We start from the raw sequence: 22550 nt of genomic DNA on the forward strand, positions 1-22550 counted from the left end.
GCACTGTTGTTCTCTCAAAAGAGGCATGATATGGTCTTGGGCTTTGGCACTATAAAGGAATCTGATTACTGTGTTCTGAATTATCTGCAGATGCTTCGATTGATACTTAGGACAACCGACGAGCAAGGAATGACAGTAATCAACTCTACCAGTTAATAGTGAGTGCAAAAAAGAAGTTGAAAGCCATTTGACCTAGAAATCACTTTAACAATCGAAATAAGCTAAGTGAACAGGAAAGGCCTGCGTAAGGACACGCTAAACCCATTTCTTAGCATTTCTTAGTCAAAGGGCCCCTAAATAATATAAATTAAGTTTAGCGATTTAATTGAGAGGAGGACTGAGGCTGGATCTGGAGAAACATCAACCAAATATGAAAACCTTCCAATCACCTACAACATACATTCCAGGAGACTCACATTCTGAAATGAGATCCTGTTTCACTAAGCTGCATCAAGGAAAAAATCTTCAGTCAAAAATCAAACATATTCAAATAATATCCAATATATTTCTACATTAAGCCATCTTTTGGTACCTGCACCAAAAGATGGCTCTAAAACAAAAAAGCATATTGGTTATTAAGGCCTATGTTTACTAAGGTGCACTATGGGCATGTTAGCGTTTTTAACACACGTAAATGGTTTGCGTGTGTTAAACGCTAACACGCCCATAATTTAAGGGCAGGTTAGAAACACTAACGCACATCAGTAAATATACCCCTAAATCCAGAAATACTTGGTATTTTTCCCAATGTAGCCTGGTGAAATATGACATTCAAAATGATTTAAACGGCCAGGAAAGGCTCCTGGCCATTTAAATCACCTGTCCAGGGCTAACCAGGCATTCTCAGCAGCACTTACTGCCGCTGAAAATGCCCTGTTAGTGACCAAGCTGAAACCAGTTATTTTGGGAGCATTCCGAAGCAGACTTGGCACTTAGCCAATTAAGTGCTGATTTTCAGCACTTTACCAGCTAAGATAATCACATATAAATAGGAACACATAAAATAGAATCCTATCTTTATGCGGTTCTTTATAGCCAGTTAAGTTCCAAATATCGCAATTAACTGTCTCTGTATACCTGGAAATTCATGCCCAGATGACTGAAAGCCCCGCACTGTTCCAAACAGTGGGACTTTACCACCTCTATGATCAGAGATAATAGCATGAAAATTTATGTGCGCTATTATCTCTGATCCTAGGGTAAAGTGCAAGAGGATTGTGCCTGAACATGCACTCAGGCACAATCCTCCTGCATTTGTTTGACAAGTGTGCCCCCACCGAACCCCCACCCCATGCTAGCGACAAAGAGGCTGGAGGTCCAGCGGACCTCCAGTCCCCCCAACCCCCACTGACACAAGTTCAGGAGGGGCTGGAGATCCCTTACATGGTGTGCAGCCCACCCACCCCCAGCACATCCCAGGATACACTGGGCAGGGCTGGGCACCGTCATTTTCAAGGTGGTGCTGCTGGAAGAGGAGGGAGTGTACCTCCCTTCTCCAACAATGGTGGGGGGGGGGGGGGCAGGAAAGAGGGCTACTAGACCACCAAGTTTGGGGGGGGGGGGTTTGATTTGCGGGCCACCAGAGCTTTTTGGGGGGGTGAGAGGGAGGGGTTTGTATTGGGAGAGGGAGGGGTTTGTATTGGGGGGCTCTGCTAGCATGAAAATGCGTTCCTCCCCAATGGTCTGCAAACCCTAACGCCAGCTCCAAGCTGGCATAGGGTTTGCCGTGGACAGTGCGCCAATGTTTGGCGTGCTACTCGCTGATCATTGGGGATGAATATGTTTAGCATGCATTTGCATGCTACTTGCACTAAGAGCCCTGTTTAGCATGTATTTGCATGCTAGTTGCGTTCAGAGCCTGCGAGCGCATTGTTTCACATGCTCGGGGGCTCTGATAATTGGGCGGTAGCAAACGCAGGCGCTAGTATGGCACTAATAGCCTCTAGTGCCCACATTTGCTTCTGATCATCTGCCCATCAATGCTGGAGCACGGACATGGCCCGGCTGAATTTCCGGGTATAACATCAATGGCAGTTGTCAAAATGCTGATCGTCACAAGCTGAGTATCGAGCCCTGACAATAAATTCCAAAAACTGCTGCCTCGGACCTGGCAGTGAATTTCACATGTTGTGCATGCATTAAAATGACCTGTTTACTTCTATGCATTGTGGAAGACTACCTAATGGCCTCATTACCAGTCATTTTAACATACTGTGCACCCTTATGTACTGTACAAGTCAGCTTCTGCATTGTGCTCTTCAAAGTAACTGCATGCTTCTGCTTGTGATAGCTTTCTACATCAGCCTCACAGAGCCTTAACAGCACATGATGATTTCCACATTAAACAGCTAATGTGAAAGTGGGCATGAAATGGTTATGTCCTGCACACTACAGTTTAATGTATGGGTCCTTACCAAGTGTTAATGCCACCTCAAGAGGTACAGCAGTTAACAAGTTGTAATGACATTTTCTTTTAATTGCACATCATAATGCTGGGAGCTCCCCTAACAGTTAATGCAGAGGTTTTTGTAAATGAGGGCCTTGATTATTTATTTTTAAACATTTATACACTACTAATCTACAATCCTCAGCAATTCATAATGTTTTATTATGAAATGCATTCATTACATCCAGACTACAAAAGGAATTGCAGATTTTTTTATTCAAAATATCTCTCAAATATGTCATTAAAAATCGCAGAGTAGTCAAAACATTCATTGAACAGTTGCCAAGAATAATAAACAGAAATAGAAGGCTTGAAATATCAGTTAACATTTGCACGTCTTGAAAAACTGAGGCACTCAATGTTTGGCTCTATACTAAAGAATCACACCAAGTTCCTGATCCAAACTCTTTAGACACTTCACAAAGGTGTGTCATTGAAAACAGTAGCAATACATCAATAACGAGAACAAAAGTGGATGTTCACTTTTCATCAGCAGTTGAAATGTCCCAAAGGTACTTCACTGAACTTGAGTATGGGAGGATGGAAGGAAGGATGACCCCTGACAGTAATGCTGCGACACTACCACTAGAGGTCATCAACACCATTCTGAACCCAAGGCAGCACCAGGATGGGAGTGGAGCGATACTTGTCCTGGGGGTCAGTGTGTTAGGTAGGTTGCTTTAGGGAGTGCTCTTTGGGACCTTTTACAGGGGCGATCAGAATGGGGGGGGCTGCTCTTTGGGGGGGAATCAGATATGGGGAGGAAGTCCGGAGGGATGCACCTCCCCTGCTTCTTCCCAGTTTCTCATTCGGGCAGTTGTCAATTGAACCATACACTAGCTGTTACAGCTGGCCATACCTCCACTCTGCCCTGCCATGTCTGCGACAAACAGGTAGCAGGGATTTCTATTGTGCTGGCTGGTTTAACATGCAGTAACTGTTTCTGCTATCCTACATAATAATTCTCACCACCAACGTTCTAATGTCTTGCCTGTGTCCGTAGCTCCTTCGGCGTTGCTGAGCTAGACTCCGTAGCCAGGCTGACGTCACTCACAGCTGATCCCCCCCCCACACACACACTGCCATACGCAAATCTGGCATCAAACAACACAGTGAAAAAAAACCCAGCCTCACACCCATCAGCTGTCGCACTCCCTAACTGTCAGAGCTGCACGCGCTACAAAACAGAGAACCGGCTTCAGCGCACTGTCGGAGACCGCCCGCCCACTCTCCCTCCGTCCACAACTCAGCGACCGGCTGAAGCACAGCACAAGTAACGGGCAGGGAGGGGGAGGAGTAGGGAAACTCGCGGAACAAGTGGCAGGGAGTGGAGGAGGAGAAGGAGGAGGTGGGTGTGAAGGAGAAAAAAGCTGTCAGTGAACAGATAAATAGCGTGCGCCCCTCAGCTGTCCAGCGCCCAAACTGTCAGAGCTTTGTGCGCTACAAAACAGAGACCCAGAGAGCAGGACGAGCATTTTGGCAGCCCTACCCCGCTAAGCTAGAAGAAAGGCTTCAGCAGACTGTCGGAGACCGCCTGCCCGCTCTCCCTCTGAACACAACTCAGCGACCGGCAGAAGCACAGCACAGATAATGGGCAGGCAGGGGGAGCAGTAGAGAAGCTCGCAGAGAAAGTGGCAAGGAGCGGCGGAAGAGGAGGAGATGGGTGTGTAGGAGAAAAGGGGGAGAGGAGGGTCGCTGGACATGGGTGGCTGCAGGGGGAGAGGAGGGTCGCTGGACATGGGTGGCTAGAAGGGGGGCAGGGGAGAGGGAGGGGGGGGTGAGGGGGGTCCTGAGACCAGATAGATGGGGGTGGAAGGGGGTCCTCAGACCATAAAGGGGGGGGGAGAAGGGGTGGGGGCACACACTCACTGTCTCTCACATACACTCTCTCTGACACTCTCTGTCTCTGTCACACACACAGACACTCTGTCTCTCACACACAAACACACACACACACTCTGTCTCTCTCTCATTCTCTCTCTGACGCACACAGTCCATCTCTCACACACACTCTCTCTCAAACATACATTCCGAGGAAAACCTTGCTAGCGCCCGTTTCATTTCTGACAGAAACTGGCCTTTTTTACTAGTATATAAAGCAGGGGTGTAGCCAGACTTGCGTGGGAGGGGGGTCCACAGCTCGAGGGGAGGGGGCACATTTTAGCCCCCCCCCTTGCCGCTGCCCCCCTCCCGCCGCCATTGTCGCCCCCCATCTCTGCCGACCCCCCTCCCGCCGCGAACCCTCCCCCGCCGCCGCCTACCTTCCGTTTTGCTGGCGGGGGACCCCACTCCCCGCCAGCCGATGTCCTCTCCCGTAGAACGCAGCGGCACTGTCTGGCAGAGAAAAGTCTTCTTCCTTGCATGCTGACATCCTGCACGTTGTACGTGCAGAACGTCAGGCTCAGAGAACAGAAGGATGTCGGCTGGCGGGGAGTGGGGTCCCCCGCCAGCAAAACGGAAGGTAGGCGGGGGCAGGTTCGCCGGGAGGGGGGTCCCCACTGAAATCTACAGGGGCTCAGGCCCCCTCAGGCCCCACGTAGCTACGCCACTAATATAAAGATGGAGTCATAAGAGTCCAGACAATGGGTCATCACTGTGGAGTTATGGAGGGATAAAGGTATTGGGAATAGGTGGTAGCAGGTTGTTTATAATATTGGGATCAGAAGTTCTTCTTGTTTCTCATGTCTTGTAGTGCATTGGTTCACGCTTATCAATGTTCACTTGTTAATCTACAATTTATTGTAGCCTTTATATTATAATTTTGTTCAGCAGATCACTGTATTGTCTTTTTGATCCTGAATAAAAAAACATTAAAACCTAACATGATGTAACTGTTAGCATGAGTACACACTAATGTCTACCACATGGTAAAAACCATGCTAGGAGCTTAACACAGCTTAGTAAACAAACGCGTTAAAAATTTTCTCTTGAATATGAAATGAACTGAAAAAAATCCCCTGTTAAAAAGCGGGAAAATTTTGAATAAAATGAAAAGAAACCAAATTATTTTGCTTGTATGAATCCCTATAGATGGATTCTCCATAAATGAAGCAAAGTTGGCTGCAAATCCAGTTCATGTTAGTCAGCTTGAAGTCATGTTTAAACTTGTCATGAATACTGCTCAAATGTTTAACCACCACATTCAACAGGTTCGGTTTTCAGGGCGCATGCTATTGCTAGCCAGTTTGAACATGTTCAAGGAGCCCCGTCCAACTTCTTGATGCTACAGCTCAAGGTTAGATCCATACCAAATAAGTACATTCTTGGTGCCCCTTGCATTGTCCAGTTCAATTCATTTGCTCAAAGATGTCAGCCATGTATGCTAGTTTTTCCAGTCAGTAATTGTCCTGTAACAAACAGCATGCTGAAATTCCTGGTGCGACACTGGAAAAGTGTACACCACTTCTCTCAGCTTCTGAAACCTTGCCAGGACTTTGGCGATCTTCTCCCATCTCTTCACAGTTTGTAGTTCTTTCACGAGACAAAGTAAGGTGAGGTTTAATGCGACCTGATTTGATACAGTTGATGACTTTTACAGCTTCAGCCAAAATTGATTTCACTTTCTGTAGAGAAAATATTCTGTTAATACAGGGTTAATCATTCTTACAATTTCTAAGTAAATGTAGATTCAGCTCTGACCTTGTGCATTGCAAGTAGAACTGAATGTTCTTAGATATGCTTTTGACCAGCTACCTTACTAACCGTCTAGAACTGTACCATGTTAAAATGTTTTTGTGATGACAGACACAAGACACTGTGGAACTGAACGTAGGCATTTTAGGAGAAAGGTTTATAAGAGCAGAAGGGGTTTTTTTTTTTTTTTTGAGTCAGACAACCTCCAGACTGATGTTGGATTTTTGTCTCTTTCTTGCAAGAAATAAACCTGTTTGTGTCTAAGCCGGTTTGGTGTTTTGAGATTCGTGAGTATGTTAATTAAAATTCTTTTAACAGCTTGGTCCTTCGAGCTGGAACCAATAACTTTTCCTTCTGTCAGGATCGGAACTGTTGTGCACATGGATTTTGAATAAATCCTTGAATTAAAAGTCCCCCAGGGCATTCCTGTAAAAAGGGGCCGATTCTTCTGACACTTGGAAGAGTGACGTTTTCTTTCTGTGCATCACGAATCTCATGGGACCAACTTAGGTAATGTTGTGTTTTGTTTGTCTTTTAGTGTGTCATTTAAATTAGTGACTGAGATTTGGAGCAAGGACTTTTTTTTCCTTTCAAGCTGGGAATGAGAAAGAAGTCCAAGGTTTGGAACCCGCTCGCAGAGGAGTGCGGACTCTTTCTTTTTTGGCTTAGTGTGAAAACAAGTCTGGGATCTGGGATCTGCTCAGCCATAGCCAGTGTGAGAGGGCTACTGGAATAAACAAACTCTGTGTGCACGTTAAAGACAAGAGAGAGTTGGTAGTAATTTGGAATTCCTGAAACCAACAGTTTAATAGGTATGAGGAATTTATGTTGTAAGCTTGTTATGTGTGCATGTCTGCGTTGTGTTTTACGAGGACTCCAAAGCAAGAGATCCTTTGTGGAGACCCTAAGTTTATGCATAAACGTAATCCAGATACTGTGTTGTATTTAAATAAATGGAAAAAGAAGTTTGGATTTGATAGTAAATTAACTGTTGCATCATGTTAGAAGTTACTACAACATATAGGAAATTATGAGATCACTAATCCTAAGAAGCCCAAGACTGTTTCCCAGAATCTTGTAAAAGGAAAAAAAAAATTTTAATTGAAGAAATGTCATTTTTGTTTTTTCTACATAGGAAGAACGATATATTCTATAGCAAACAATGCATTGTACTTGAGAGTTTTTGATCATTTAAAATTTTGTTTTTACCAGGAATACTAGAGGATTCCCTTCTAATGAATATTTTTATGGAGAGTAAGCAGAACTGAATTATTACTAAGCTTAAATACTTCACATTCCACAATTAGAGTTTCTTTTTCTTTAGGAAAAAACTTTCCTTAAAGATATTTCTTGCCTGATCTAATCTTTGTAAAGGTCAGCCAAGAATGCAGTCTTTGTCTGCCTCATTAGGATTTTTCTTCTTACAGCTGATTTTGTTGCATTATATTTGAATTTTAATTCTGTGATTTACTGAAAGGTGCATGACACTCTTTATTGGAGGAAGAACTTGTAAATGGTTTGTGGAAGCGGGAGCATGATAAAAAAAAAATCAGTCTCTGAAGTTTGCGTATGTACTGTTCTTCCCTTAACGGCTCAGGATATTAAATTGTACAATGTAAACTGCCATAACTTGCCTTTTGCTATCCTTCATAAGTATGTGTGGGCATAAGTACAGTCCAGTTTATGCTTTCTTTCAGGGAGATTTTCCTATTAGATTGCGTTCAAACTTAGCATTAATTCTTCTTAATTCTCTTTGGTATGTTTCTTCGCTAGATAATTTCCTGACAGGCTCATGCTAGCATCATTTTTCCTAGTTTTCAAGGTTAAAGACCAATTTTCCCAAGGTCTGCCTTTAAAAAAAATCTTTACAATTTATGCAAGTTGTAGTCATTGTATGACTGGGTTTGGACTAGAAAGAGTTTAGGATTACCTTGAAAGCCACGTGTTGCCTCAGATAACCTTTATGGTCGGGAATAAAGAAATTACTTTCCTATGTGATACTGGAGCTGGATGCACAGTTGTAAAATTTGATGATGCAAAATTATTGCCTTTATCCCCTGAAACTATCATAGTAAAGAATGCAGGTGGGGCATAATAATTGTCTAAATTAATAGAAGTTTTGAGCCTGAAAGTGGTAAACGCAGTATGTGCCAAGTAATTGTATACCAACCGAAAGGGGGTTAGAGGCTTACAAAATTGAGGAAGGCCCATATGTGACACAGGATCTGGACTCTAATTTAACTCCATAGTGGGTGCCTGGTCAAAGTTGATATCATGGACCACGGTGGCGTTGCCCACAGTACACCTGAAAGAGTTTCATTTTTGTAATGCAGTTTTCTTATTTCCAGCTGGTTGCATTCCTCCCTAATAAACAAAAGGGACCATATTATCTGTTGCAGCTTGACTGTGAGGTTTATAACAAAACAGGATTTCATGGTCCTGTTGGACTGTTGCCCTAATAAGATTATACGCAACTGATTTTACCTTTAAATTTAGTTAAATATTAAATGTGTTTAATTCTTAGGTCTCATGATAGATATTTGTATGTTCTGTACCCCAGGTAACTGAGATTTCGGAGAGATACCTCCCAGGAAGAGTGTATCTAGATGAGCTTTTAGATTATGTGCTTTGCCCAAAACTGTTGTGTGCAGCTCTAGAAAAAAAAGGAAAGTGCCTTTTTAGGAAACTGCCCTAATCTTCTTTGTTAATTAGTTTTCTTAGGACAAGTACTTAGGACTTTAATATGTTTTTTTTATAACTGAAATATGCCTATCATGATTTTAAGCAGATGCTCACACCTGGTTATTCAGAAAAGCTGAAATCTACCATGATAAAGATTTACATTTATGTTTTGAATTGTAGGGAGTCAAATTGAGAAGCAGTTGGATGAAATCTCCAAGTCATTCTTGGGTAATCCTATGTGAAAGGTTACAGAGATGTTCAACTAAATGATTTGTAATGAGACATAATAGCTGTTAATGTGTAAGTTGGGTGCACTATTTGACAGTGCATCTTGTGAAAGGTCACACGACAGCATACCTAGCATACCTAGAAAGTACACTGTACGTAGGTCAGAAGGTATGTGTAAGTGAAAGTGTTTGAACAGGGAAATGTATATGAATTATGATATACTCTTTTGCGATAGGCTAGAATAACAATTGATTTTAACTTTAACCAGAATTGCATAAAGTATAAACCTGAGAACAGCACTGAGCTGATGCCATTTTGTTCAAGAACAGGCCAGACATTAAATAGATTGTTTCACTTGTTGGAAACTGTGACCTTTATGACCTCAGGTCTATAAACAACTATGAAGTTCTCATTGCTCTGCTATGCTTACTTGATTTATTGTTTTCACTCTAAGTTGGCACCTTTCAGAAGCATGATGTTACCTCCGATGTGACACTCTAATTACAAATATCAGCCTGACCATCTGGTATATAAGAAGAATTTCACCCAATCTATACAGAACCGTATAGTATCCAAACAGTGATACCTACAGCTGCATCGCTGGAAGGAGACTTTCGTTAGACTTATTTGTGAAATTTCCATTTACTGGATGAACTGTTAAATTCTACTCCGGCATTTAAACTGTTGGTCTGATTGCAGGAGTGTTGCTTTTTGTATAATCTTAAAATATGTTGCATTTTGAATTATAATGATATCTTTCTGCTTGTTAGGGGTAAACTCATATGTTAGTTCCTTTACTCAGTTCATCAACCTTACTAAAGCAACTGATTGTTTCCTGTTTCATAATGTTTCTGTTCACATAATAAGATATGTGCTGTTTTATTTTAACTGTTAATGGTCTGTTTATAGCAAATAAATTATAAGACCTGTATAAATTACCACAGAATTTAAAAAATGCTGTTACCAGAAAATGCTTTTGTTTCTAATCTTATCCTTCCATTACTAGACGCTGTCTTAAGAAAATATTATGTTGCAATAGTGAGCCATGGGCTAAGCCATGTCTCAACAGGAGGGATGGTAACAAGAATATTCACAGCATACAGAATATTCACAGCACACTGGTTTTCACAATACTTTAAAAATTATCTGTTCACAATGTATGCTTTGTGCTAAGCACAATTTTCAGGGAAGACTGGATTTTATTGAATTGAATACAGGTGAAAACAAGAAATATTGCTTATATGTTTCAAAATGGGTAGAGACGTTCCTAAGCAAGACAGCTGACGCCCTGACAGTGGCTAAGGCCTTGGTAAAAGAAGTCATACCATGGTATGGCATTCCAGAAAGATTTATAGTGACAATGGCCCCCATTTTGTGAACTCCATCATTTCTCTGTTAGGGAAACAATTGGTCATTGACCTGAGGAACCATTGTGCCTACCACCCCCAGTCAGCAGGACTGGTGGAAAGACACAATGGCATCTTCAAAAGCAGATTGAGAAAGACAGTGCCGTAGCGAGGGTGCCTGACACCCGGGGCGGGGCGGGTCACCCCCCCCCCCCAGGTGCAGGGCACGGCGCCCCCCCTCCGGAGCGCATCCCCCCCCCAAAACGCACCCTACCTTTCAGCGGGGGGGGGGGGGGGGGCAGGCGGGAGGGCCGATCCGCCCCCAGTGCACGTCACTGAGAGCTGCATCGGCTCTGCTGCTTCCCTGCTTTCTCTGCCCCAGAACAGGAAGTAACCTGTTTCAGAGCAGAAAGAGCAGGGAACCAGCGAGCCGACACCCCCCCCCCAGCGCGTGCACCCGGGGCGGACCGCCCCACCGCCCCCCCCCCCCCTTTCTATGCCACTGGAGAAAGATAATGGCAGAAACCGGAAAGAATTGGATATACTGCCTATGCATATAACACCAGCAGGGAGGACAGGATTAACTCCCTCTGAAATTTTGTTTGGAAGGCAGTATGTGATCCCTCAGTTTGCCTCACTGGAAAAGAGTCATGAGGAGGCTGAGGAATCACTGGCAACATATATGAAGAAAATGTTAACAGAGAAGTTTTTCTGTCTAATGTCATTCCAGATCAGTTTGAAGATCCTGCACATACAACTTGGAAGGATCCTATTTACTTTGGACCTTTCTGAATTGAGGCCTTATCAGCCGCTGCTGTGAAGCTGCAAAACCATACTTCCTGCTTCAGATATCTGAAGTCTGCTACCTGTATGTCATTTAACAAAACTTGAATAAGCCATACTTCATACTGAATGTTGTTATATTGAACGCACCCCCTTCATACTGATCATTGTAACATTGATGATTGGGGACTTACGGCTCTAGAGTTTTCATTTATTTCATTTTTGTCATTATTCTCACTGCCTTGCTAGCAACAGTTTTGTTGATAAAAAGAGGATTTACATTTTGTATTGCTCCAACATTTGTGAAAGAACTGGTACCGTGTTTCCCCGAAAATAAGACACTGTCTTATATTAATTTTTGCCCCCAAAAATGCGCTAGGTCTTATTTTCAGGGGCTGTCTTATTTTTGGGGGAAACATCGGGGTTGGCCCGCCCGCCCTCCGTTGCTCCCGGAACTAACCTTAAACGCCTCCTTTCACCTTCACAGCAAGCAGCAGCAGGGCAGGCCACTCCTTCCTTCCATGTCCCGCCCTCGCCTGATGTAACATCTGCGAGGGCGGGACACAGAAGGAAGGAGAGGTCTGCCCTGCTACTGCTTGCTGCGAAGGTGAAAGGAGGCGTTTAAGGTTAGTTCCGGGAGCGACGGAGGGTGGGTGGAGGGGGGGCAGCCTTGTCCGGCTCTCGGTGGCCCTGCTTTCAAACAAAAATTTGCTAGGTCTTACTTTCAGGGGAGGCCTTATATCTACCAATTCAGGAAAACCTCTACTAGATCTTATTTTCGGGGGATGTCTTACTTTCGGGGAAACAGGGTATAACATTTTAAACCTTCTCATGCCTGTTTTGAGTTGGGATCCTGGTCCTGATAACACTGCCTGGAGTCCTTACATCAGGTTTTGTATATTGTGTGAACCTTTACTTGACAGTTGGACCACAGGCCCTGGGACTCTTACTTTAGAAACAATCAACCTCTATGGGATTGGTCTACTTAAACTCGAACAGGGAAGCATACCATTACCTAGACCCCTAACACTGGAGAATTGGTACACTTTTGGCTGATTTCATATAAGATACTAGATAGAGATTGGCACCCTTGGTTCTTCTATAGGCAAAGGGGAGATAGTTTTGAGCTGTTTGAAATTGTTCACACACGAACCCACTTGGGGGCCATCCCTTTACCGCTTCCATTCTGTTTTTCATTTTCTGTTGTTGGTCAGTAGTGCTCTTCGGTCCACAAATCCTGAACTTATTGAGCTCGGAAAGGTCCAAGCAGGAGACGGGGTCCTAATCAAAGTCATCAAGAGGAAAACTGGGCTTCACCTCACTGGGAAGGTCCATACCAAGTACTCCTGAGTACCCCCACAACTGTAAAAATAGCTGAACGAAGTACCTGGGTGCACCTATCACACCGAAAGAAGGTAGCAGAACCCGGAGCTGAGATTAGGCAACCAGAGTAGACCGCCGTTTGTGAAATTAATGGAGGGGGTGGTTGCTGCTCAATTATATTATTTGGAGCAGCACAATATCCTTCATTTTTCACAATCAGGGTTTCAATCTAATTTTAGTACAGAAACTGTAATGGGTATGTTATTTGGTACAGTTCGATTGTGGCTTAGTGAAGGGAAAAAGGCATTCCATTTGGCTGACTGATATTCTACTGTGGATTTTGGATGCCATTGGTATTTCAGGTACGGTAAGATCTTGGTTCCATGGCTTCCTTTTCAGCAGAAGATACAGAGTTAAAATGTTAGGTGATCGGTCAGACTACTGGAGTAATGCTTGTGGGGTCCCACAAGGATCTCCGCTGTCTCTCTTATTATTTAATGTGTATATACATATGTTGGGTTTTTAATTGGAGAAATTAGGGATTGTGACTTTTAGTTATGCAGACGACATAACCATTCTTCCAATTCAAAAAGATGTTGCTGCCGAATTGCCTATTTTGCAATTGATAATCCATACTGTCGAGCATAGGAGGATGGTGCATAGATTAAAGTTAAACAGAAAAAACAAAGCTCTTGCTGATCAATCGCTCATGCAGTGTCTATGGAATCCGGCATTGCAACTGGTCAACAGGTTTACTCTTTCTCCTCTTCAGTGAAGGTTTTGGGAGTGATGCTGGATTCTACTGGCACTTTAGAGCCTCAGGTTAATAAGGTGGTACAAAAATCATTCTCTCTTATGCGAATACCACATTGTATTTGCAAATTCTTTCATACTTATCAGTTTCGGCTACTGGTTCACTGTTTGTTATTGAGTTCTTTGAGTTACTGTAATGTTATTTATTTAGGCTGTTCTCAAGTTCTTATGCAAAAGTTACAAACAATCCAGAATACAGCGTTAAGGTTGATTTTTTTTCTCTAAAACATTCTGATCATTTATCAGAATATTATTCTAAAGTTCATTGACTGCCAGTAGCCACAAGGGTCATGTTCAAATTAGCCTGTTTGATGTACAAGGTTTCTTATGGTGTAGCTCCTGTTTATTTGACTCAATGTTTTCCTTTGTCAAATACTACTCGTGTTTCCAGATCTATCAATTTATTCTCCTTTCCATCGATGCGGGGTAAAGTAAGAAGAAAATGCATAGACTTTCTCTTCTCTTATCAGGCAGCTAAATTATGTAACGATGTTTCTACTTTGATAATTCAGGAGTCTAATTATGCACTTTTTAGATGATTGCTTAAGACTTATCTATTTAGGATCTATGGAAGATGGCGAATGTATTAGGCTTGCTGATTAATTTTTTGTTGTTGTATTTCCTGGAATGTCCAGTTCTCTTTGTATGTAATCCGTGTTGAACTATAAGAGCAAAGTGTTATGTTTATTTGACCATTCCTGGGATCCATTAGTCTGTTCCCTTGTGGACCTACAAGATGGATTCCAGCCCTGGGGCCTGCTTGCCTGTATTACTAGTGTTATTATTACTCTCTATTGGGATTAGTTTGTGGCCCACAGTGTTTTAGAAAAAGCCATGTTTTCAGTTTTTGACGGAATTTCATGTAGTCTGACATTTCTTTTAATTTTTAGTGGTAGCGAGTTCCTTAATTCTGCTCCTCTATCCAGGAGTGTAGTGTTAGCTGTCTTTTTTTAGACAACAGACTTGTTTATCAGAGGCTGCCAGTCGGATGTCGGTTAAGGATCTGAGGGTTCTTTTGGATTGATAACTCTTTGTAAATAATCTGGTGCCATTCCATATATACATATGTGGATCATGGTGAGGAGTTTGAACTCAATTCATGCCTTACAGGTTAGCCAATGAAATTTAAGGAGATATGGTGTGACATGTTCTCATTTTGGCAGCTACATTTTCTACAACCTGTATCTTCTGTAGTAATTTATCTGGTACATTATGTTACAATAGTCCAGAACAGTGAAGAACCAGGGCCTGCACAACAATCTGGAAATGTGCTACATCCAGTAAGTATTTAATATGGCAGAGGAGCTTTCATTTGCAGAAGCATTTACAGACAACACTATTTATTTGTGCTGACATGGTTAAGTGAGAGGCTAGCCAGACCCCCAGAAGTTTTCTCTCTCTTTTGATAGTTATTGTGGCTCCTACCAACGTGGGTTATTGTGTTAGGTGGGAGGTGTGACTCATTTCCTATCCACAAAATGTTGGTCTTGTCTGGGTTAAAGTTCAGGGTGCAGAACCATGTAAATAGTGAGTCAAAGACTTCATTCATTTGCAAGTATGCTAAATGTAGATCAGCCCCTGAGAAAAGTAGAATGATATCCTATGCATAGGAGCAGTGGTGTAGCCAGAAGGCAATTTTTGGGTGGGCCAACAGGTTGGATAGGTGGGCACTAGGGTTGCCAAATTTTGAAAGAGAAAAATCCACCACCTGATGCACCCATGTCCTGCCTCACCTCATGTTCGACCCCTACCCTGATCCCAATAACTTCAATGAGGGTAGCAGTGCAGGCCACATTGAAGCTAGAAGGAAGTCCAAAAAAACTACACTCTTCAGTCCCCATTGAGCCATGGTCCTCCAACACACATATACTTCCCCCTGTATCAGGGCTTGTCAATTCTTTTGTAGCCACAGCCCCATAATAGTGGCCAAATAAAACTGTGTGACCCCACCGGAGGTGCAGAATAATTATGTACCTAGGGACAGCCCACTCATGACCCCAAACGTGGGTTTTGTGACCCCATTTGGTGTTCCGACCCACACTTATTAAAGACTCACCTATTCGGAAAGGCATAACCGAATGACCCAACTTAAATGCCTCAACCCTGCAACACTTCACTATCAAAGATCGTATTGGACATTATCAAACCCTTCTACCCTAACCCAATTTGACTGTATCTTATCTTCTCTATCCCATTATAACATCTTTTGTACTTGTCCCCTACCGGACTTGGCGAATGCCTTTATGGTATTATGTAAGCCATATTGAGCCTGCAAATATGTGGGAAAATGTGGGATACAAATGTAACAAATAAATAAGTTTGTTTTATATGGTATTGAAGCCAAATAAATTTTGCATCGACAGAACCCCCTGGTCCTTCCCCAACCGTGGATGCAGAGCAGAGCTAGGATACTTCCCCATAAAACTCACCATACAAATAAATATTTGTCTCTAGTGTAGTCTCAACAGCAGACACCGTGTAAAGTAATACAAGTTACTCAGAACCTAGATAAAATCTATCATTCCAGCACTAACTCCCACAACAAGGATTCTACCTACAATATTTTAGGGTCCTAAATATTACAATGATGCCCTAAAATATCAATACATCTATTGGGAAAACTGAACAAGCCAAATCACTACAAAATGCTACATAGAAAATTCATACTAACAGAATACGTTGGTCACACACTCAGAACACAAATACCAAATATAGATAGGTGACCACAAATATAAACACAAATTAAACTGAAATCCCAAGATCTTTCATGTAGTACAACACCAGAGAAATAGAAAGAGATGCAAAAAAGAAAGATGGCACACGCCAGGGATGGTGTTAGAGGAGTGCAGCTAGGGCAACTGCCCTTGGCCCCCTGGCCAGAAAGAGCCCCAAGCCTGCTGGAACCTGAAGAAGATGCAGCCTGATAATGGACTTGTGGTCTCTCCTAGATTTCTGCCCTGAGCACCTGGCAGGATGTACATTTCAAATCTGGCATATTCTAATCACAAGAATTTTTTTTTTTTTTTTCAAATAATGTTCATCCCAGGTTCTGGTTTCTGCTTCCCTCTGTCTTTTCTTAACTCTCTCACTAGAGTCTTCTGTCCATTTGACATTTATTCTCTCACCATGCCCACCATCCATCTTCCAGCTCTGTTTATCCTTCCCCATCTAGCTTCTCTCCCCTCCCTCTTTCCCCCCGTCCGCCCATATCTGGCATGCCTGCCCTTCTTTTTCTCACTTGTGCTGTCGGTTTAGTATTTGACTGCCTGTTCTTTCATCCCTTGGCTTCAGTACCTCTTTCCCTTCCCTTCCCTCTCTCCCCTCCCACAGGTTCAGAACCTCTCTACCTTCCCAGACAGTCAGCTGACCCCTCCCATGAGTCCAACACCTCTCTCTCTCTCTTCCCTACAGCCCCCCCCAAAGGGTCCAGCACCTTTCTCCCTCCCCTCCAGCCTCCACCTCTCCCCAAGGGATCAAACACCTCTATCCCTTCCCTCCAGCCCCCCCTCCCGAGTCCAGCACCTCTCCCTTCCCTCCACCCCTCCCCCACAGCTCCAGCACCTCCCTCCCTCTAGCCCCCCCATGGGTCCAGCACCCAGACAGCCACTCAGCCTGCCCCCCCCCCCATAGGGCAGCACTTCTCTCCCTTCCCTTCAGACTCTTCCCTCCCCCAGAAAGGAACCTCTGTCTTTTTTCCTCCCTACTTCTGTCACTCCTTTCTCTCTGCTCCCATCCCCGTCCCGCGAGTCCAGCACGTCTATTTTTTTCTCCTTGCTTCTACCGTGGCACTGCCAACTTAGAGTATTGGCATGTCCTACCCGCAATTCACACACAAGAGCCCGGCTCTGGGGTTCCCTCTGCCATGTCCTGCCCAAAACAGGAAGCTGCATAGGAGAGGGAACCCTGGAGCTGGCCTGTGTGTATGAATCACTGCCAGGTAGCGCACGCCAATACTCTAAGTTGGAAGCACCGTGGCAGAAGCAAGAACAAAAAATCAGAAGTGCAGGACTCACGGGATGGGGGTGGGAGCAGGGGGTGGGGAGCGAGCCAGCCAGGGATGCGGTATCATTTTGGTTGGGAAGTCTTTTCCACTTAAATGCTCTTAGCAAATTCTTGAGGATTTCATTCCTCCAGTCTAGGCCTGGGGTTTTAAACTCTTTACATGGGCCCTCCCATCAACTTAGTTTCCCCAGCTATGCTTCCCTTAAGATGGACCGGGCTCTTATCATTTAAGGAAGGCTGGGTACATCTCTTATAAACTCTTTTACAGTAATGATCTCAAAAAACCTAAGGTGAGATGGAGTTATCTCAAAGGCAGTTGGAGCCAAGGGGGGTTGGGGGTGCCAGATATAAAGGTATATAACCAGGCATGTCTTTTACACCATTTGAGAGATTGGATTCTAGACACTAATTTATACAGATTACTTCTGAATGGGATTATTTTCACCCATGGCATCTTAATTACTTTATTCGTGCATATCTTTTTCAGCACAGGAGGGTTTTTATGTCTATGATTGCAACTAAGCCTGTAACAAAGACCCAATATTAATGGTCATGGTTTGCTGAAGTTTTTTCCTCCTTCTGGAGTTTCATCAGATATCCCCATGATAGTTTATTTAGGTGTATGGATATATGTGGTGTGCTGAATGACAACTTTTTCGGCTGCCAACCCAATGAACAGAAGTCTCTTATTACACCTACTATGGTCTCTATGGAGGAGTTGCTTCCCCTTTGGGACCAGGAGGAATCTAGTAATGTCTTTTTACCGTTGTTGGGGAATGCAGAATTATTGCAGTGTTTAGGTGGTGGAAGGAGCAGTGTATTTTGCTATTGGAACACTTCAGGAAGATGAGTCCGTTTAAACTTTCCTTGAACTGCAACAGAAGTGCTCATTTTGGCCAGCAGATCACTATGCATAAATACAGCTTTCACATTATGGGGTGAATTCTAGAAATTGTGCCTAAAAATTGGCACAGAAAAAAACCTGCTTAAGTGCTATTCTAGAAGCCACATCTAAAGTTAGGCACAGTTTATAGAATAGTGCTTAAGTGAAGGGATCATGCAAAAATTTAGGTGCGTCCATTTACACCAACAAAAATGTAGTGAAAATGCCCCCACCTAAATATACAAGTGGAACCCTCTTATTCTATAATTGTTCATGTAACTCAAATCCACGCCCACACTCTGCCCCGAAACACCCATGACCCTCCCATTTCCACACACCCCTTTTCTGGGACATGCTTAAAATTTAGGCACTAATTGGCTTATTATTTAATTAAATTGGGCACATGCCCAAATTTGTGTGCAAAAGTTTTGGTGACTTAGGGGGTATATATGTCTTCTCTACCTTCACAAAGCCTGTCTTTGAGGTTTGGGTGCCAGTTGCACAAGTTTCTGGAAGGTGATGCTTTAGCTCAGGTATCTATCTCTTGGTTTCACAAAGCATTAACCGGTCATCAACCACCTAGCTAGTCTTGGAGGCCTGGAATAGAGACTGCCAGCGGTGGCCTTGTGAGACTTCTGCTGAAGTCTTGTGAGGCTGACGCTGGAAGTCTTGGCAGCCATTTTAAAGAAGATGCGGCAGCGGGCAGAAAAGACTGGGGATATTTCCTGCCCCGAAGAATCCACTAGACCACCAGGGTGGCTCGAGATATGTGCTGGGAGGGCACCAAGGGCTGGAGGGAAGGTCTGGAATATGAATGTGGGTGGGTGGGAGGCGGGGAGGAAGGACACTGTAAAAAACAAAAAAACAAAAAGTGATCTGTTTCCCCTTCCTCACGCAGCCGAATCCCTGTGCACTCAAAACACAGCAAGCAAACCTATGAGCTGCTGTATCCACGTTGTTATTCTTTATTGTTGTTGGAATTTTTATTTTATCTCACTTAGATTTTCAAACATGCTGACCTGTGCATACAGATGTACACAGAGGAAGTATAATAACAGAATAACTTTTTATAGGTAGAGTATTAATTTGTTATAAATTGTAATCAGTGTGTCATTTGGAGGGACTGGTTAAAGGGACACCCTTGTACTTTTACATTCATGCAGAGATTATTTTTTTCTCCTGGTAAAGGGCCACTAAAACAGACATCATGTTAAGAGAATCAGGTGCTCAATATTCAGAGTTTCTATCTATTTATTTACTTATTTATGGCATTTATATCCCACATTAAACATGAATTAGGTTGAAAACTGGGAGCATTAAAAAAATGTTTTCCTGTGCCTACAACAAAAGAAAAAATGATGGCATGTGGGAATTTGCTCCTTTTGTTTTGAGGATTTAAGTGGTATACTATAAACATGCATTTGCCTTTTTTTTTTTAAATACCCAGTTGGGTCTATATGCTAATCTCAACTTTGTTAAATGTTTCAGACATATCCATCTACTTGCTCCCATGATATAACTGAATTCTACTATTCTGTCTCACTGTATTTTCAAATGTAAGCTACACTGAATCAAAATTTGTTGTGTAACAAAAAAAAAGTCCCTTATTTCTAATAATCTTTTTGCTATTGTTTTCAATAGCATTTACTATTGTTTTAGGTGAACTAGTGTGGCATCAATTTCCACCTACTGGCTTCAGCCCATATAACCGGCTAGATAGGCTCACCCTATCTAACCTCCTTGGTAAAAGGGGAGGGAGTGTGGGTGGGTGCAGGGAAGAGGGAAAAAAGATTGGTAAAGGGGATATACATGGAGGAAGGGAAAAGTAGAAATAGAGCACATGGGATAGAAGGGGATGGAGAGGAGAGGGGGACATGTTGCTAATGGATGTGTGTATCTTACTTAATTTTGTATTTAGCAGAGTATGGAAGAAAATTATTTATGCTACTTTTACTAGTACTTTTACTGCTTATAGAATCTGGCTTTCTTGGGAGGGGAACAAGGTGACTGTGGCACAGCAACAGCAGGGCAGGCCGGGGGCTGGGATGGAGGAAATTACTTGAGGCGGGGACGGGTTAGATTCCAGGGGGGATGAGTTCGATTTCTGTCCCCATGCAAATTAATTCATAGAAGTGTGCGGTGAATTGCCAAGTGAGAAGTCCATTTGAAAGACACTTCTCTTTTTTAAGAAAAATGAAAAAAAAGGCACCAAAAAAAATCACACATGCGCATAATACATTCTAGTGGAGTTAGAAAAAAAACGCATTCTGATGAACTAAGAAAAAAAGCATGCCATGGTACTCCTATCTAGAGCGCTAATGAGTGGAATATAAGCAATACTAAACAAATTTGCTAGCTGAACATATTGGGGTCAGAGGAAATGGCAGAGTGTTGGAGTAAAAGAAGGCTGCATGGCTAAAACAAATTGTATTTGTGTTTGTTATTATTATTATAAATTTTTTAATGATATAGTTTTGATTATGTATTACTTTGTTATTTACATTGTCTTATGTATGTTTTCCTTAGACTCCTGAGGCAGGCCTGTGGCTGAAACAGTACTGTGTCGAGTCTTCTGTTAATAAACATTGTTTAAAATATCCAAGTTTCCTCGCACATCTCTGGATCGCATGGTCCATTTCCCACTCCGTCTCCCCCCCCCCATTTGTACTTTGTGGGATCTCAGCATTCCTCTGCCAAGGCAGATCTTCGCGGACAAATGCAGATTTATACCACTTTTTGGATGTTTTTCTCTTTTGAAAATGAGCCCCTTAATCTCTAATCTCTACTACTACTTAACATTTCTAGAGCGCTACTAGGGTTACGCAGCGCTGTACAATTTAACAAAGAGAGACAGTCCCTGCTCAAAGAGCTTACAATCTAATAGACAAGTGAACGGTCGGTCCGATAGGGGCAGTCAAATTGGGGCAGTCTGGATTCACTGAACGGTAAGGGTTAGGTGCAGAACGCAGCATTGAAGAGGTGGGCTTTAAGCAAAGACTTGAAGACGGGCAGGGAGGGGGCTTAGCGTAAGGGTTCAGGAAGGTTGTTCCAAGCATAGGGTGAGGAGAGGCAGAATGAGCGGAGCCTGGAGTTGGCGGTGGTGGAGAAGGGTACTGAGAGGAGGGATTTATCCTGTGAACGGAGGTTACGGGCGGGAACGTAAGGGGAGATGAGGGTAGAAAAATAGTGAGGGGCAGCAGACTGAGTGCATTTGTAGGTAAGAAGGAGAAGCTTGAATTGAATGCGGTATCTGATCGGAAGCCAGTGAAGTGACCTGAGGAGAGGGGTGATATGAGTATATCGGTTCTGGCGGAATATGAGACGTGCAGCAGAGTTCTGAACAGACAATCTCTCTCTTCCAATTTTGGGGCACAGACCATAGAAGTCTGCCCAGCACTGGTCCTACTTCCCAACTACTGGAGTTGCCATTGAAAGGAAAGGAGAGGAGGATGGAATTTGATATACCACCTTTCTGTGGTTACAAAGTAGTTTAGATATTATATACAGGTACTTATTTTGCACCTGGGACAATGGAGGGTTGAGAGATTTGCCTAGAGTCACAAGCAGCTACAATGGGAATTGAACCCACTTCCTCAGGTTCAAAAAACTGCTGCACTAACCATTAGACTACTCCTCCACTCCAGCCTTGATTCTGTTCTGTCTTTTCTATTTATTGGACCCATACCGTAGAAGTCTGCTCAGCACTGGTCTTACTTCCCAAACTCTGATGATACCCTCAAAGCTCATACCAATTACGAGTTATTCTCTTAATTTGCTTGGCACCACTGTTTCATTTGACAATTTCTGGTCTCATACAGAAAAGGGACCTCCATTTGGAGAAGATGTTTAATACTTTTTTTTTCTTTATAAGTGAACACAAAATTCAGCTACTGGATTTCTTCTTAATTATAAAGTATGCACACTTCTACAGCTAACAATCATTCTCAACTGCCCAGAGGCGAACATTTTTCTTCCCAGCTATTTTGCAGCTTGAGCCACATAGGGCAAGCAGCTCCCAGACTCTGAGACCCTGCATGGTATAACATGGCAGGAGGAAAGTCTTGGCAGTCATCTGAGCAGGAGAAAGGTTAAATGTGAACCAGGGCACTGGCTGTCACCAGGCCAACAAATCCTGAAGTGCCTCCAACTCCACAGATGAAATCAGAAGTTAATGGCTTAAAAACATCAGCATTAAAAGCTGCAACTACAAGCCAGCAAAAGGAAGATAGTTCCAGCAGCAATATCTGGATATTGGCAAGGCAGTCTGTACTACTACATGTACACAGTGCTGTACACATTATATGCAGGTACTTTCTCTGTCCCTAGAGAACTCACAATCTAAGTTTTTGTACCTGGGGCAACGGACAGTTAAGTGACTTGCCCAAGGTCACAAGGAGCTGCAGTGGGAATT

General features: G+C 43.1%; 1 protein-coding gene across 1 annotated transcript in view; it reads right to left on the bottom strand.

Annotated features, from left to right (window-relative positions):
* Positions 1-22550, bottom strand: part of FCSK (fucose kinase) — a 394768-nt gene that overhangs the window by 256358 nt on the left and 115860 nt on the right.

This window comes from Microcaecilia unicolor, chromosome 5 (assembly GCF_901765095.1).
Source record: "Microcaecilia unicolor chromosome 5, aMicUni1.1, whole genome shotgun sequence".
NCBI classification, from domain to species: Eukaryota; Metazoa; Chordata; class Amphibia; order Gymnophiona; family Siphonopidae; genus Microcaecilia; species Microcaecilia unicolor.